Source organism: Drosophila ananassae, chromosome 2R (genome assembly GCF_017639315.1).
Source record: "Drosophila ananassae strain 14024-0371.13 chromosome 2R, ASM1763931v2, whole genome shotgun sequence".
Lineage (NCBI taxonomy): Eukaryota > Metazoa > Arthropoda > Insecta > Diptera > Drosophilidae > Drosophila > Drosophila ananassae.
In genome coordinates, this window is record NC_057928.1 from 23,973,292 (window position 1) to 23,990,595 (window position 17,304).

Consider the following 17,304-nt stretch of genomic DNA (forward strand, 5'->3'; position numbering starts at 1 on the left):
ATATAACTGATTGATCGGAAATGCCATAACTTTGGTGTTTTTTAAGTTAGAGGGTTGGGACTTTCCACACATGTTATATTTGACCAAAATATCTTGTGTGCAAAATTTCATAAGGATCGGCCGACTATATCCTATAGCTGTCATAGAACGATCGAAATTGGCATAACTTTGGTGTTTTTTAAGTTAGAAAAATGGGATTTGGTACAGATTACTCTTTTGGCAAAATAATTCGATATGCCAAATTTCATAAGGATCGGCCAACTATATACGATCCGCTACATATCTAATAATATAAGATGCGTGGCGCCACCTAGCGGACTGCGACTGAACTGCAAGGGTATATAAACTTCGGCTCCGCTCGAAGTTAGCTTTCCTTTCTTGTTTTTTTTTATTTTTTTTGGCTAGGGGTTTTGGTTTTTCATTTTTATTTTACACCACTTTGTGTGCTACTTTTGGCCCAGAAAGTGTGTTGCCCTGCGTTTACCTTTATAAGCGGCTTTGGCCAATTTGCCGGGGTACGAGGTTTTGGGGGCCAACCCCCTACCCTCTACCCCCTGTCGTCGTTAGCCGTTTGCCAACCTTTTTGGCGGCAATTTTCGGTCGGTTGTCGTCGGTAACGCCCGCCTACATTGCTGTTGTTACTGCTTTTGTGGCTGCCGGTTATCATTTATGGCTTACACATTTGCGTAGACTTTGTTGCAATTAGCAGTAGGCTAATAATGAAGTTGGCTAATTGTACTACCATGAGCACCAATATGAGCTACTGGCCCTAAAACAATTTACGGTTATCCATAAAGCAATTAACAAAAAGCTTCCTTAAAAGCGGAAATTTAGAATACATGCGAATTCAGTTATCCTGTAGAAGGGGATTTGTTAGTTGTCACAAAGATGTGTAAAAATTATTTAAAGAAATAAATCTTTTCAGCTGATTAGTCCATATTATCAAGCTTAGTTTAAATCAGATGATATCATATAATAATAATATCTATCGCCTATAATTCTTCCAAACTATATCTACTGTGTTGATGAAACAAGGCCCAAAATCAAGCCATCTTTGTCTACTTTAACGACACTGACAGTCAGTTTAAATGCCTGTAGATGTCATTATTTATACGCTAATGTTTTCGCCCAGCAATGCTAAATTCGATTTGACCCGCCGGCCGAAGCGGCGGCAGGACAAACACAAACAGGACAACGAGACAGTGGCGGGAATTACTATCCAACCGAGCGGACAAACGTGCGGACACCGAAAAGTTTTTACGAGCGTTCAACCAAAACAAAACTTGGATTTGCATAATATACAAATATAGCCCTACCAACACAGCTACATAACAACCATCCGAAATGGTGTCCTTCGGTGTGCCAGGGTGGGTGTGTGTGTGTGTGAACTTAATGGCTGCAACGACAAGCGACAAAACTCAAACTGCGGTTATTTAGTACGCAAAGCTTTTGATGTACTTTATGCGCAAGCAATGAACTTTTAATGTGAGCATTGCCGAAAGCAACAAGACGGCGGAAGATGGAGCAGGACCAGCCGTAAGTGATATATCAGGACTAAGCACTCCGGCGAAGCCAAGTTACGCCCACACGAACGGGAGGATACGAAAAGGCGAGCGACTTGCAACTTTTCCTGCTTGTGCCCCGAATTTCGCGCTTTCCACATATTGTTCGAGGCACTGAGAAAAATAATGGTCTATAATGAATTAAAATTTTGAAAGGTTTTAAATCTGAGCTTTTAAAATTAGTAATTATTTTTTTATATTTTCTTTGTGATACTTATTCTTTTAATTTCGGTGTCGTAGCCTATTTTTTAGAAGTGTCTTCCACAAATAAATGGCAGATACAGAAGGTGAGGACTTTTGGCTATTTCTATTCTGGCCATGGCGACATAAATAACAAAAACACTACATCCAGAAAAACAACTGAAAGCATCTTGCAGACACTAGACTTACTAGCTGTGTCCTTTGGCTTTCATTTTTTACCAGGTGCTTGTTACCATAGTTGTTTTTTATTAATTTTGAGTTGGATGGATTTTTTTCTTGTTGTATAAAAGTATACATTAAAAACTTATTTTAATTAAAATATTAGAAAAACCTCCCGTTTTTATATATCCCGATTATCAACGAGCTTGCTAAGCGCCTCTAATAGCATCCATTTATTCTGAACGCTTTCCATTGCAGACCAAGTTTGAGTAAAAAAGTGGCTGCGATAATCGTGGAGGCAGGCCACACCCCCTGCCGCATTCTGCTTCCTGCCACATGTGCCACAAGTTTCCATTTGCATCTGTCTCTTGGTGTATTGGTGGGAGGAGGATTGGGTGTATGTGTGTGTGTCTAGGCGCCTAATTAATTGCCACCGCGTTGAAAATATTATTTTTAATTGTGTGTTTATGCACAGAGCTGGGAAGAAGGAATAAGGAGGAACATTTAAAAGCGGCAGCCATCCGGAGTAAGCCTGGTTGCAAGTTAAAACCAGCTCAGATGCTACTCTTCTTGCCACAAACTCACACCCAGCAGACATACACGAATACTTAGCCTTCCACATGGCTGGAATATTTATGAAAATTATCCTTTCGCTGTGGCTTTTTAAGATGCTCATAATTTATATTTAAGTTGAGTTTAGTGTGTCGCAAAGTGAGCAGCCAACAGGCCAACAAAAGCAAAAACGTGGTTGGTTTATGGAGAACAGGCAATACACCGCCACAAGGCTTACAATTGAGGTCAAAACTTTAGAGGCAAATAAGCTGAATTATTTTTAAAATAGAAAACATGTACATCAAAGCAGTATTTTTTAATAAAATGTATATATTCCTATCATTGATTTATTTAAAGATCAACATTTAATTCAAATATAGAATCACATTTTTCAATTTATTTAGAGCTATCTTAATTGCCACTAAATTCTAGCCACATTTGTGCATTCGAACTGATATCCTTATATGCGGCTCGTGTTCGTGTTTAATGGCGGAAGCTGTTTAGTGTCACGGCTTGCATCATAAATCTCAGTTCCCCCCCGACACCACTGGCCTCATCCCTTTACCATCCCACCCACTGCCGGTGGGGAAAGTGTCAAAGGGTGTTGGGGCAGTCGACTGTGATGCTGCTTTTAATTGGTTATCAAAGGCGGCCAAATAAACCTGGGCGCTCAAATGTTTACCCAACGCCCAGAAAGATTTTTGGCAACCAGAGCTGCCAGTTGACCAGGCCAAAGTCAACCGAAGAGTCTGAAGGATGGCGGGGCGGTGGGTGTGGGTGGGTGGTGTAGAAAGTGGGGTGTCGATGGGGTATGCAAGGCCATTAAATAAACGCAACGCAGCGCAGCGTTTCGAGTGGTTTTCCCAAAGTAATTTCCACTTTGGAGCCAGCCAGGCGATGGAGGCGTTTGCATCTTTAGTCAGCCAAAAGCTGCAAATGCACTGAAAAAATGTATTATAATACTTTTAATAATCTAGATTTTATGGGGAATAATTTTTGTCATTTTCCAATATATTTTTTAAATAGAATTAAAATTTAACAATAAAATAAGATTCGAGTTTTCATTTTTATAGAAAGATATATTTATTGAAAATTGGGTTAAATAATAAGGTTTTTTTGATAATTTATGTTTTCTAAATTTATTTTTAGCCAATTTAAAATGAATTTTTCTTTAAATTACATTTTTTAAACAATATTTTCTTCGACTGCTTAGAGGGAACTCTTAGCAGGGTGCTGTGACTGTAAGTAGTTGGGAAGCCTGGGGACTCAGGCTCCTATCGACTGTTCCTCGTCCTGACAGGATATGAGTATTTAAATTTATCGTAGCTGTCGTTAGACGTTTGCACCAGCTTGTGTACATAAATTAGAGCCTGGGCCCCGTTTTGGCCCTCGGGCCGTTTCGAGTCCAATAATTGAGTAGCATGCGGTTGTTGGTAAATGCCTTGTAAATTGCAGTTAACATTCAGCTACAAGCTCCGCAAACATTCCCCTTCGATGGGCATTCAATAAAATGAAGGTAACAGATTCCATTCGAATCGAATCGCTGTGATTCGATGCGGGGTTTCAATCGGTTAACACCATCGGGTGCACATCAAACAAACCCGCCGAGCAAGAGTGCAAATCCCTGCGATATTTTTGCTTAAATGAAATTCAAGGAATCAACGCTAAGCGGATCAATTCGCGAATAGTTCGAGTTTGGGCTTAAGGGGGGTCTTTGTTTTATTTTACCATATTCACTGTTGTTGTTGTTTGCGAATGGTTGCGCTTTTAGCCTGGCTGGGCTCTATGTGCCCCCTATTTGCTTTGTCTGTGTCGCCGGCTTTATCTTGGTTCTGTATTGTTCTTTTCCTTTAATTTGCCGAGCACAAAACTTTTGCTTAATGAAATAAGCAGAGTAATCGATGTGATTGTTGTTTTGTCCGCGATGGTGTTGTTGTAACTTGAGCCGAGACCCCCTTTGATGGTCCTTGGGCTTAAATGTACAGAGACAAAATTTTGCATTTATTTAGTTCTATTCCGGAAAATGTTTTAAAGGCTTGTGAGAATTTAATTTATTTTATTCCATATTATGTCCCTAAATAATAAGGTTTTAAAATCCATTTCCTTTTGCAATATAGCATATTTTACTATTATATATACATTTGTTCAAGTGTCGTATCGGTTGCGGCTGTGGCTTGGCTGAAAGCCTTCGAATAGGTGTGAGTGTGGATGTTTGTGATCCAAAAGGAAGTGCAGTGTACGAGTATACGAGTGGGTGAGTACTGCGGTTGAAAAACGGCAATTCAATTAATTTCCGTTGCTGCTTAAAGCCGTAATGAGCATTTAAATTGCTTTTGAATGAGGTTTGCGGTGCCAGCAATTGCCCATAAAGGCCTCGCAAATGCCATTCAGTTTGCTCAGTTTAAACATGAAGTGCACCAAGCAGTGCCATTAACAAATTAACTCCGTTTCCCCCAACAAGTAGCCAGTAGATCAATACTAGTTAACCATCAATGAAGTCCGTTATTTGTTTATAATTTAATCGGGCTTACCCGGAAGTATTCTATATTAAGAAGCTATATTTACTCACTAATAGACTCATTAGTCAAGGTATTATTCATTTTATTCAGTTGGCTGGTTTGCTGTGAAAACTATTCAAGTGATTCAACAAATATATGAGTATCTCACGAAAGCCAAAAGAGCCGATGATAAATGTCAGAGCGGTCCTTGTCGAATTAATCCTTGCCACAAATCAGACTGCGCCGCAACCAGCTGACCAATCGAGCCATAATTGTCAAGGAGGCAACTGTTGATCAGCATAATCCCGCACCGGGTGACACCTGTCAGCAAAATAACCGAAAACGGAAGTTTCCGGCCGGCCAAGATTTATGTGCCTCGATGTGGCATCCATTAAGTCAAAGCCTTCGTTTCGACTTCGTGCGTGCACATAACCTTTTAACATTTATTGAAGTTTATTGAGGTCCGATCCGATCCGATTCCTTGGGCTTTCATTTGGTATGCGTTGGACGGCATACACCCATTACTCAATGGTCGAGGAGACAGGCACATCCCATATTCTACACCTCTCCTCCCTCTAATCCTCTTTAGCAAACGCACACACACACACACACACAACTGGAACGTGTGTATCTGAGTGTGGATTGTCAACAAATTAATCAATGTTTATTTGCTAAGTAAGTTCGCCCTCGAGGCGGACAACTGGTTATCCAGCCCGGGGGGCAAGGCATTCTGTTGCTGTCCGCCCGATGTTTTGTTTCCTTTCGCCATTTCCTACTTCCAGCCATGCGTGTCTCTCACCCAGATACACTGAGAGAATGGAGCAACATTTAAAATAAAGATGTAAATTGTTTTGCAAACAATGAGGGAGGAAAAGGATGATTTATTTAAAAAGTAGTCAGATCAAAAGGCATTCATACTTTGCCCTTCCACTCCCATTTTCACCTCCATTATCATATACGATTTTCTCCACGTGTAGCCCCAAGTTTGAGTGTAAGTGTGACGCTTTTGTGCCTTTGTATTTGTGTAACTAATCGCGTTAATAGAGTGGATAATGCGCCCCAGGTATGTTGGCCGGCGCAGCACCTTCGATTGCCTTTGGTGAGCAGTGAGTGGAGCATTCAAAGTGTTTTCGCTTTGTGCCCCATTCAGACCATGCCCCCTCTAGCCCATTGAGACGCCACAGCCCCGTTCCTCCCCCATTTAATCCCTCAATACGCCGGCCGCCTCTTTATTTGAGTTTATGTCTGTGATTAGGCGCTGTTTAGCGCCATTGTTGTTGCTGTTCATGGCCCATCTTGTTGGGTTTTAAGTGTCGTTTGATTGGTTAACGGGGCGTATGCGTAATATTCAATTTGGCCAAATTACAGAACCGAAATAATGATTTTTATGCTTTGTTGCTGCTTTGTTCCCAGCACTGCGATTTGTGGGCGTGTTCAATAACATTAATTAGCTCAATGAGCCGAACTCAAAAGAGGTGGAATGCTTTAACTCGATAATTATAGTTGTAAAAGTAAAAAGTATTATATATTCTCTCCCACGATTGCATGGAAATGCAAATGGGTTGGCTGCCATTTTTCAAGCAGCTCCAATTACAATGCTCATTTGCTTACACGAGTCCTTTGTTTGTTATATCAGCTGAAAAAGCAAATCTCAGCATCAGGGAAATTGCAAAATCCGCAATCCACTTGAGCCAGAGCCAGCACACAGGAATCCGAAAACCCAATACCTATCGACCAACATTGCGTATGTGTGATATGTGTTGCCGTGTTCAAGCGAGCGCAGCAAATGGGCATCAAATGACGCAGCAACATTGTCAAAGCAATCGTAACAAATGAAGTCAACAGTCTGGCTTGGTGTTGCTGTTGCGTTGCTGACTTATTTTTTCCCCCTTTTTTGATTTAAAGCATTCGTTGCACGGCGTTGAGCTCGAATGCAACTCCCACCAGTGGCCGAAGAGGATCCAGGACACCGCTGCCACCGCCAGGACACCACCACCGCACACCGCCAACACATTACTAATATGAGTCGGCTACGCCTTACTGTCATCGCACCAACGCCGCTCATGTGAGCCGGAGTAGCAAAAACGACACTACACTGCAAAAACGAAAAAACGCAAAAGGTTCTTTTTATTTATTTTATATTTTTTAGCGTTTGAAAAGCTTGTTTAAAAATTTCAAAAAGGCAGTCCTAAAGGCAGAAACCATAGTATTACTACTAGAATTTTTTTTCTCAGTGCTGTCACGACAAAGCCAACAACCACCGACAGCTCTAGTTGCCTTCAAGTGGCAGCGCTTGGGATGTGAATTTATGGCAAACACGGAAATAGGAGCCGGATGACGGCGTCAATTGCAGAAGCCAGGCCAGGCACACGCGCTGATTATGAAATGCGTCTCATTAAAAGGAGAGACCTCAGCCAGTAACCAACCGAGCCAACTCGTCCTGGCTGGCTGATGCTGCCCCTTGAACCATCTTCCACACCCGTTATGGTCTGACCCAATTCCAGCAGGGCGGGTGTCAGGATCAGAATCAGCATCTAAACTCGAACCAAACTAGAACCCAAATCAGATGCAGCCCGAGAGAAAGTTTTTGGGTCTCCAGCTCTGCCGCATGGACAGCTGTCACAGGATTCCACAAATATTTTGATATGCAGCTGGTTGGTTGGTTGGCTGTTAGCAAAAACCAGAAGCCCCAATTGACAACGCACACTCTTGCCACAATATTTTTACAACTGCGAGTCGGATTGGAGAGGAGCGGAGCGGATGACACTACAAATATTTGGTTGGCCCATATAATTGTGGCTATGCGGTTTTTGGCTAATTTTGGGTTCTTTTTCGGGGAATGCGAGCATATATGACAACAAGCGTGCTTTAATGTTGGCAATTAACATTCATGGATGCACAGATTTTGTTTAGAGGGCCCTGGTTTAGTTGGCAGATCTATGACACACCTATGTTGCATGAAACTAGAAGTTTGCGAATATTTCAGGCTTAAGAAAAAAACGGTCTTTATAAATAGCAGGACACTGAAGCTTCTTTCAGTTGCCAGGCAAACTAAAACTCCACGTTTGGCTGCTTTGCATGTTAATCTTTAGCCATGACTTGTGGGCGCTGGAAGGCAATGACCTAATTCTGTCAACAAAATATCATAGACACCAGTCAAAGATATGAGCTCACTGCTCCGTGCGGAGGTGCAGAGAGAAAAATACTATATATAATACTATATATACAACAATATGTTACTATTCTATATACTTGTATACTGTTCTACTACGCTTTTCCTAACGACAGAAAAGCATCTTTAAGTTTTACTTGAATTTTATTTGAATACCAAAATAAAGTGTTTATTCACTTATTGAATAAATAATTCGATTCAGTTCTCCAGGTGTAAACGCATCAAGAATCCCTGGCAGTGGCAGTGGCAACAGTCAGTGGGCTAAGGGCCAAATGGTAGTCACCAGTCAGCCCCACATGGCTCGGGTCCCTTGGCCATTTAACACTTTCATATTTTGTCGACGTAGCGTAGTCCTCGTCGTCCTGGAAGTCGACGGCAGGTTGCTTGCCGCCCCGGGCCAGACTTTTACTTTGCATGTAACCCTGATGGTGGGGGCGATGGGACGATGGAGGGATCCCTTGGAGGCCGCACGTTTATACACTTTGCAGAGCCGCTGCCATATTTGTGTCTCCCCGGGCGCCCATTCCTATTCCTTCGGCCCCCCGCCCGTCTGCCTTTTTGTTTCGCTTCGGAACGTGGCAAACAATTTATCAAACAAAATATGCACTTGAAATACACGTAGCTACACAACATTTCGCCTTTGCTCCTGCACGCCAAGTGCATTTTTATTCAATTTTTTTTTCGGGGATAGCGGAGGATTCAGGGGGATCGAGGTTGAAGTCCCAGAACGACTTCAAACCTCTCATCTGGCCCGAAAAACATACCCGGTTTTTGGTGATAAAGTGCGGTAGTGAAATGAATTCGTAAGTGGCAGGGACGGGAATGTTCGCTGGGTCGCATTTGGGCCAAGAAATTTATGGCCAACGATTCCTGGCAATAGGTCGCTGAACTACAAGCAGTAGTTTTAAAGTGGAGGGATCAAAGGTACCCGCCTGAGGAGATATTCTTAGACCTACGTCTTGACTTCGACTTGACTGTGGCCGAGGCACTTTGTCATATTTACATATAACAAGAACGTGAACTTTCAGCTCCTTGCCAATTAAAAGTTAAATTATTCTATTTTGATTTTGTCAAATGAACATTTGACATGCAAGTCGGGCCCCGCCCACCGCAAGTTGGGCATTCATAATACCCCGGCTTTATAGGGCTTATGTCCTGAATTTGTCATGTTAAAGAAGTTTTACACTTTAATGCCCTCGCAAAAACGGGTCACAGGGCAGTCGATGATTGCTCGACTAAATTAAGTAATTGCTGCAGGCTTAAGGGATTAAATATTCATTTAAAGCTTGTATGCGAAAAATCACATTCGAGTTCATAGTGATACAGGAGCTATGTCGGCATAGCTCTGCCAATACTTTAATATCAATCGCCTAAAATTTTACTCTCAGGCCCAAATCCTTCAACGGTGTCCCACTTATCCTTTATGGCGGGCTCATTAATCCCCAGCGGCGCTTTATCGATTTCCTTTGCCGCTAATGCAAACAGATAAATCTGCCGAATGAGTCGATTTGTAGGTATAGCCCGCCCACCGACCCACGAGCGTCCCTCCGTCTGGCCGTCTGCCAGGAGTGGCGGGAAAGGGTCCTGGGTCCCACTCGACTCCCAAATGGGGCCTAATATGGGGCGCTGCTTGGCAGCCAAACGCAGACAGCAGTAATGAACTGTTGCTATTGTTTGTTATTAGTTTTTATGGCTGTTGCCGTAACTGTTGGCATTGTTATTGCCGCTGGCACCACCAAACTCCTCCATTCTCCGCCGAAATATCCACATTTTCGGGGGGCATTGTAATTTGTCTCCATTTTTATCATTAAAATAACAATTAAAGCTGTTGTGTGCGCCGCTCATTTGCGGTCTATATATCATTACGAGTGCATGTGAGGAGCTTGTGTTGGTAGTTTTATTGCTTGTAAACATTCGTACTTACTGCTGTGTTATTGTTAGAGCAAATTACACGCTTCTATGTTCGGCGGAGCGTGTAGAGGACACTGGACACTGGACTCTGGACACTGGACATCGCGCATTGATGTCCACCCACTGATGGGCCAGTGGTTCGAGGCGCAGCAGTCAATCAATATTAGTTAATGTGATTGCTGCCGACAAACAAGAGTTAATGAACTTAATCAACCCGATGGCGAAGCAAAAAAATAATAACATGCGTCTATGAACAGACTAGAAAATTATTATGAAAGGAAGGTGGTTGTTATGTTTTAAGTGTCATTATTATGAGAAAAAATGGGTCAGAAAACTTTCTAAGGGGCTAATATTATTGTTATATATTATTAAATATTTTTTCTCAGTGTAGAAATTGACGTTATGGTCCTCTAGAGATGTTTTTAATTCAGGAAAATCAGCAATTGAAGTAACAACTTGCTTGCCAGCTATTAGCTTGCATGTTCACAATGCATAAGCTCCTGAACAGGTGTACAGAGAAAATACACACATCAGGTGCATAGAAAGAGATAGAAAAACATGCATAAAATAGAGAGAGGGCGAAGGATCGGGAGAGACGGCGGACAGGCTTTTAGCAACATGGAAATGCTTTATGGCAATTAAAATGGTAATACATCAAATGCCAAATATACATGCCCCAGCATGTAGCAATCGTGCTCCATTTTTTATATTTTAATAGAGAAAAGGATAGGTAGACAGAGAGAGAGAGAGTGAGAAAGAAAAACCAATTAAAGAGAGAGAAGGAGAAGGACGTCCTTCCAATGTGTTCCATAAACAGGAATCTCTCGAAATTTCACACAAAATATGAATATGGCTTATTTGCAGTTGTGCCTTTTAGTTGCAATTGATTTTGGGAACATCGATGTGAAATATTATCGCCACTTTATATGTAGCATGAAATGTCAATTTGCAAAGCAAGGATAAAAGCAATTGGTATTAAATGTCAGACACCTGCACATACATTCGTGTATTTTGTGCAATACAAACAAAAAATTAGGACAGTGGGGAGGAGCTGACGGCACTTAAATTCCGTCAAATTCACAAACGTCCAATGTACAAAAAGTATTTGTGTAATTCGGACGATAAGCTCACTTATTGATCCACTTGTAAGTGTAGTGGTTACTGTTTTTGTTAAGCCACCCATACGCCCCCAATCCACTTTTAAATGTAAACCAAATATTCCACTGCCCTTGTCCAGCCGGACTTTTAGCGCGATGTCATGTTGCAGAATGTTCACAGACCATTGGACACCGTCTAAACAAATGGGACAGGTTGTAGATACATATAGGGATGGTAATCGGAACAAGGTTTTACTTTTCTTATAAATATTTAGAATTTAAAACTAAAGAATTATTTGATAAGAAGCATAAACTTTATCAAGATTTAGAAATAAGTTCATAATCATAATCTAAAATGTATATTAAATGCACATCAGCTCATCTATATATGCATCCATATACATATTGGGATGGTAATCGGAACTATTTTCTGATAATATACTATTCTTATAAATATTAAGATTGGAAAACTAAGGTATTATATAAGGAAAGGTATAAAATTTAAAAGATTTAGAAACAAGTTCATGTTCTTAACACTTATTATAATGATAAAATTTTAAATTTTTTTTATTTATATTAAATTTATATTAAATGTACATCCCTAATGCTAATCCACCTCAGCTCATTCCCCTGAGCGCTAAACAAATACGGCATACACTGCAGACAGGACAAACACAAAGAGTGGACTTTCAGACCGTCTGACAACGCAAATATAGGACACAACCAAACATATACTTAGCATAATTTGACTAACAATTAAAATACATAGAAAATAGAGCGCCAGTGCTTTGTAGAGCGGTAGAAATATTTGCTACAATGATTTTCCAATGTTTTCCATTGCAGATTTGGACAAGCGAACAAATACGAGCTCAGGGTAAGTTTCTTATTGCACAATTTTAGTTTTCGTTATTCTAGATATTCATTCGAGTTGTATTGCAATTCGTCAATATCAATATGCATTCCCATAAATCACTTTCAATACGAGCCTTTATTTTTCGGATTTGAATATCCTTTTTGTGTGCATTGCTGAGCTGATGAATTTTCTGTCGGCTGCCCAGCAGTTCCAATTGCTTTTACAAATTGCAAACAAATTTGGAAAACAACAGAGCTCGTCTTAGCCAAAACAGGAATGACCAATATCAGGGGGAAATATTTTATAAATATTTTCAGAAATTGTAGACCTTTGGAAAGCACTCGACGCACTTAAGCCCCGAACAGAGATTAGAAATGTTTGCTAATTAGTCGTCTTGAGATGAACCTGAAGATGAAAAACGAGTGAGCCTTTGGACATTTTATGCAGGCTACAAAAAGGTACAACCCTTTGTAATGCAAATCGCACGCAAATGATGCCCGAGAAAAATATGAAATGAAGTCATCCCTGCTCTATTACTTTGAGTTTTCATTCTCAATGTGGGTAGGGGGGTGTGCGCTGTGTGTCTCTAAAAAAGGGGTTATGCAAAGTCAAGCAACCTGAAAAAGACACATTTGTGATGCAAATTCGCCGGCTGTTGCCCCTGATCCTGCGCCTCGCCATGGCAACGTGTAAATCAGGCTAAGTACGTGGTCTTTTGGTCTTTTACCTGCCAGCCCTGCGCCACGCCGGTCCTGCTGCGTTGCCAATGGTGGTGGCCCGAAAAAATATGCAACAATTTTTGCCTGCTCAACGCTGTTTGCCCAACTTTTGCTACAGATTTACCTACTTTTTTTTTTAATATGCCAGCGAGCAGGATGGGGGCGTGGCCCAGGGGGTCGTAGAGTGGGGCTCTCTCAAAGCTTGTTTGCACGGCCCAAACATTTGCCGTGCGAATCGTTTTGCTTGCCATGGAATAATTACATATGCATGACAGCCTCAGTCAAAGTGTGGGCGTTTTCAATCGCTCTCTTATTATACACACACACATCCACACATTACAGATATAGTATGGCTTGTATATGTATGGGGAAGTCAGGTTCATTCCACTACCGAGAGGGTGCTATCGAAATTACGCATACGCCGTGTGGGTCGCAAGCCCTTCAGCTCGATCACGTAATGGCCCTGCCAGTTGGCCAATTGTTGTTATAAATTAATTAATTTCGTTTTCATTAGCAACAGTAGCCGCACAGAAAGGCTTTTGTTTTTTAATTTTATGTTTTTATTTGCCATTATTTGTGCGCTATTTGCCAATTTGCCGGGCTTCGATTCATTCGATGAAAGCGATTTTCGCGCCACTAATTATTATTTAAATTTAAATTTTGATACGCCACCACCGCCGCCGCCGCCGCTGCCACTGCAATGATGGGATTATTTAAATAAATAAATTCATGTGTAAAAATCAAGAAGCTAGCCACGCTACGTATTGCGGCATAAAAAACACAAAATGTTTCCCGCCGACGCCGAATATCGACCGACAAAAATTTACATTTCCAAATACTTTCAGAGATAATATAATTGCATCGAGCAAACAAAGGAGGAAATGTTCAAATAAAAAATGAAATTTAAAGCAAATATTGTTGCCAGATATTATTGGTAAAAAATTTTTGTCATTCGCTAGTAATCAGATATTGGAGAGAAAATAAAGGAATTTGCAATCAGTTTTGGATATGTTTTGCATGAAACCGAAGTACAAAGCTTCTATTGATTTGAGATCTAGATCCCTTACAGATATGTGACTGTTGTGCCATCGAACATAGTTTTTGCAATGCAAAGACCATTCAAAACAGCTCCAAAGGCTTGGAATGAGTTATAGCTGGAGTAATACTACAATCGGATTTCGTTTCAGTCCGCCCCGGCAATTGCAATTATTTTTTATCTGTGTGGCTGTCTGGGGCTTGTTTATAAACTCATTTCTGCGCTGTAATCCGCCTATTTGGCAGCCGACTGCCAGCTGCATGCGTGCTTACTAAGCGAAATGCCACGCCCCACGCCCCGCGTTCTGCGTCCCTCTACGCCTTTGTGCACTGCCAGGCAGTATATGGCGGCGCAATGGGCCGGATCGAGCATTACAATGTAATTACAGCAAATGCAACTTTGTCTGGGGGCCGGGGAGAAATTTATGTATGTAGGGGGCGGCAGGGCAGGAGCTGGAAAGTTCCGGCGGGCTGGGACAACAAGGAACTCTCGCCTGCTGCGTAGGCGAAAATGTTGGGCTGGCTCCGCTTTTTTGGCATCGACACTGCCGCTTTTAAAGGCGCCGCCAAACAACAAAGTGAAATTTTAATGCAAACTAATGCAAAATCTTTCGATATAAAACACGGCAACGCAACGCAGCCGGCGAAACAGCAACTGCTCCAGCAGCATCAACAATATAAATTGAAAAGCAAAATGCAAAGTGGGCGAGAGATCCGGGAATCGGGACTCGGGCCTCAGGACCTGGGACCCGGAACCCGGGACTCGGGACCCCGAGCTCTGGCTGCCGCATCCTGGTTCGCTCGTCCTTGGCGCAACAAGACAAATGAGTCTGCATCAATCTTAATTAATTATTTAAACGCAGCGGGCATGGAAATGGCGTCGTCGCTTGGAATTAAAGCAACTGCGATGGAGCCCGCAGCTTGTATTTGGCAACTGCACTGGGAGAATTTTAAATCTATATTTGGCAGAGCATAATGCACCAAAATAATCAAGAAATATTAGTGTATAATGTTGTAAAAAAAACGTTAAACATATTTTAATAACATGTATAAAATAAGTCTGGAAATATAATGCTTTTATAGTAAAGGGCTGTAAGTAAGGTTTTGGGAAAAAAAATCTTGGTATGAAATAACATGAACATACAAATAATGTCCTAAAAATATATATTATTTTTAAACATAATTTATCAAATTACCATATAATTATGTTCCGTGTTTAAGTGGAAGTACAAGTCGAAGTAAAAATGGGACTGGGACCGGGTTCTCAGCTCCACTACTGACGACTGACGTTTCCTTTTTGTTGGCTCTGACTTTGCCTTTTGGCTTTTGTCTTGCGCGTAATTAAAACGAAAGCCTTTTGATATTTAAATTATTTTTCATAAATTGCATTGCAGCCAGAATCAGGAGCAGAGTCGTTGGAAAATGGCTTGAAAGGCAAAGTATCCTTAAGGCCAGGTCTTTAGGGGCCATGTGACTAAACATTCAATTGGACGCTTGTAAGTAGTTTTTCTCACAAGTGTCGGTGGCAGGGCATGCCACTCACTTGGCTGCCACTTGATGTGTTGCCTGCCTCATTTTAATGCAGAGGCCAAGAGCCGCGACTGGCATTAGGTTAATTTGCAGTGGCTTGTGTTTAAATTAACTCTCGCTGCCCTCGAGAAGGCAACTCCGAGTCGAATTAAGGAGAAAGGTGAAAAGGGAAAGAGAAAGGATAAAGGTGTCCTAGGGGCACACATGGCGAAACCGCAGCCACTGCCGTCAATCAGTGTCATCAGCATCATAGCGCCAGTCACTCAGTGCTTTGACCGCATCCAAGGCAAACTCTCATAAAAACAGCCCAAGACTCAGAAACCACTTTAATTTGCCACCAAGCCACCCACACCACTTCTATCCTCACTCTACGCCCTTCGGTGGCCTTCGGTTCGTGTCTAGTAATTATGATTAATCTCATTTAAATTAAATGGCTTAATTGTGTAGACGGGCGCGTCTTGTCATTAAATGATTTTTATCAGAGATACAAAATATAATTTGCTGAGAGGAGAGCCACCTGCCATCCCCCGCTTCAAGCTTACAAGCCCACTAATTTCCATTCACTCGCTTACTAATGAATACACAGGGGAAAACGCTTGATATACTTTAGAATTATCGGGTATACAACTAACTTCAAGTATTTAATAATTAAATGTAATTTATATTGTAAAGTTTAATTTTATTTATAATGTATATAATAAAATAAATCGTCCTAAGACTATACTTTTTCCTCTGCAAACCTTGAAATCGAAAGCAGTGGCATGCAACTCAAGTCGTGTCTTTGTGTGCCACTGGAATGACGTCCGTAGAGATTAAATCCTTGCTTTTAGCGCTTAATCCGTTTTATCAGCGGCAACTAGGAGGCCGGCCGCCTGGTGGGCTGAGCTGCAAAGGACCGCAAAACGGGTCCGGTTTGGGTTTTCGGTCGACGGTCGTCGGTTGTCGGTTTGGTTCGTCCTCCCAGAGGTCCTGCGGTTGCATCTTCTGTCCGGATCCCGGACATTGTTGTTGTTATTTTAAGGGATAAAGCCGCGTAGCGTGAATGCCAGCACGAATAGCGAATAGGTCGGGACCGGATGGATGAATCGGATTTGAAGTATTTTACACTAAAAAGCGTAATTGTCTGGAGCTGTGGCTTTAGATGGGTGCAATGAAGCCATTAGCAGAGTAAATATTATTTTATTCAATTAAAATGCACGGATTCAGCCGCATGTCACGTAGCTGGCTGGCTGACTGGCTTGTTTGTCTTTTACCTTTTCGTTCAAAATCGGTTGAATATTTTTGGCCCAGTCAGTAGCCAGTAGCCAGTATTTTGTAGACAATATCAATATCTGTTGGCCGTGTTAATAAAGCCATTTGCCTATGCATATACATATACACGTATTAAATGTGTCATGCCGCACTTTTTTGTCTTTTAAACAGTTCCTGGAATTCTTTATTTAATGGCAAACGCTTTGTTTGCGAACCATGCGAAAAAACACAAATGGCCAAAAAACACTTGATGCAGCTTACTGAAAGAGTGTAAAAAATGGGGATATATTTTGTCAATTGCATATTGATGGTTAATTACATTTTCCGATTTAAATATTAAACTACTTGAGAGGTGCAAAGTAAAAGGGGCATGTCATGGCGTTAAATTGATGAATGTTTTCTGAAATACGAAGCCATACTGACATTGTAACTTATCGAGGTGCCTCCGAGAGCTCTTCAACATTTTGTGGCCACACTTTTTGGCCATGATTCCAATTGCTATTCAGTGTAACAGTTTTTGGCAGCAATATTTCCATTATGATTACCTATTCTGTGGAATTATTGTTGGTCGTTTGGTCTAGACGCTGCCCGATTCTTGTTGATGATGTTGCCTAAGCTGGCTGGCTGGCTGGTCAATGTGGACATTCTCGGAAAATTTATGGCGCGACGCAAATCTGCACAATGCAACCCGCAGTCGGCAGTCAGCACTCCACAGCCCCCAGTCCTTAGTGCTCAGTCCGCAGACCGACAAAAGTGGATAATAC

General features: G+C 41.5%; 1 protein-coding gene across 1 annotated transcript in view; it reads left to right on the forward strand.

Moving 5' to 3' along the window:
• Window positions 1-12,002: 12,002 nt before the first annotated feature.
• Window positions 12,003-17,304, forward strand: part of LOC6507340 (connectin) — a 100,064-nt gene continuing 94,762 nt past the window's right edge. Inside the window, exon 1 of the mRNA XM_032453866.2 lies at window positions 12,003-12,026. The gene's annotated coding sequence lies outside the window, so the exon portion shown is untranslated. The remainder of the gene's footprint in view (window positions 12,027-17,304) is intronic.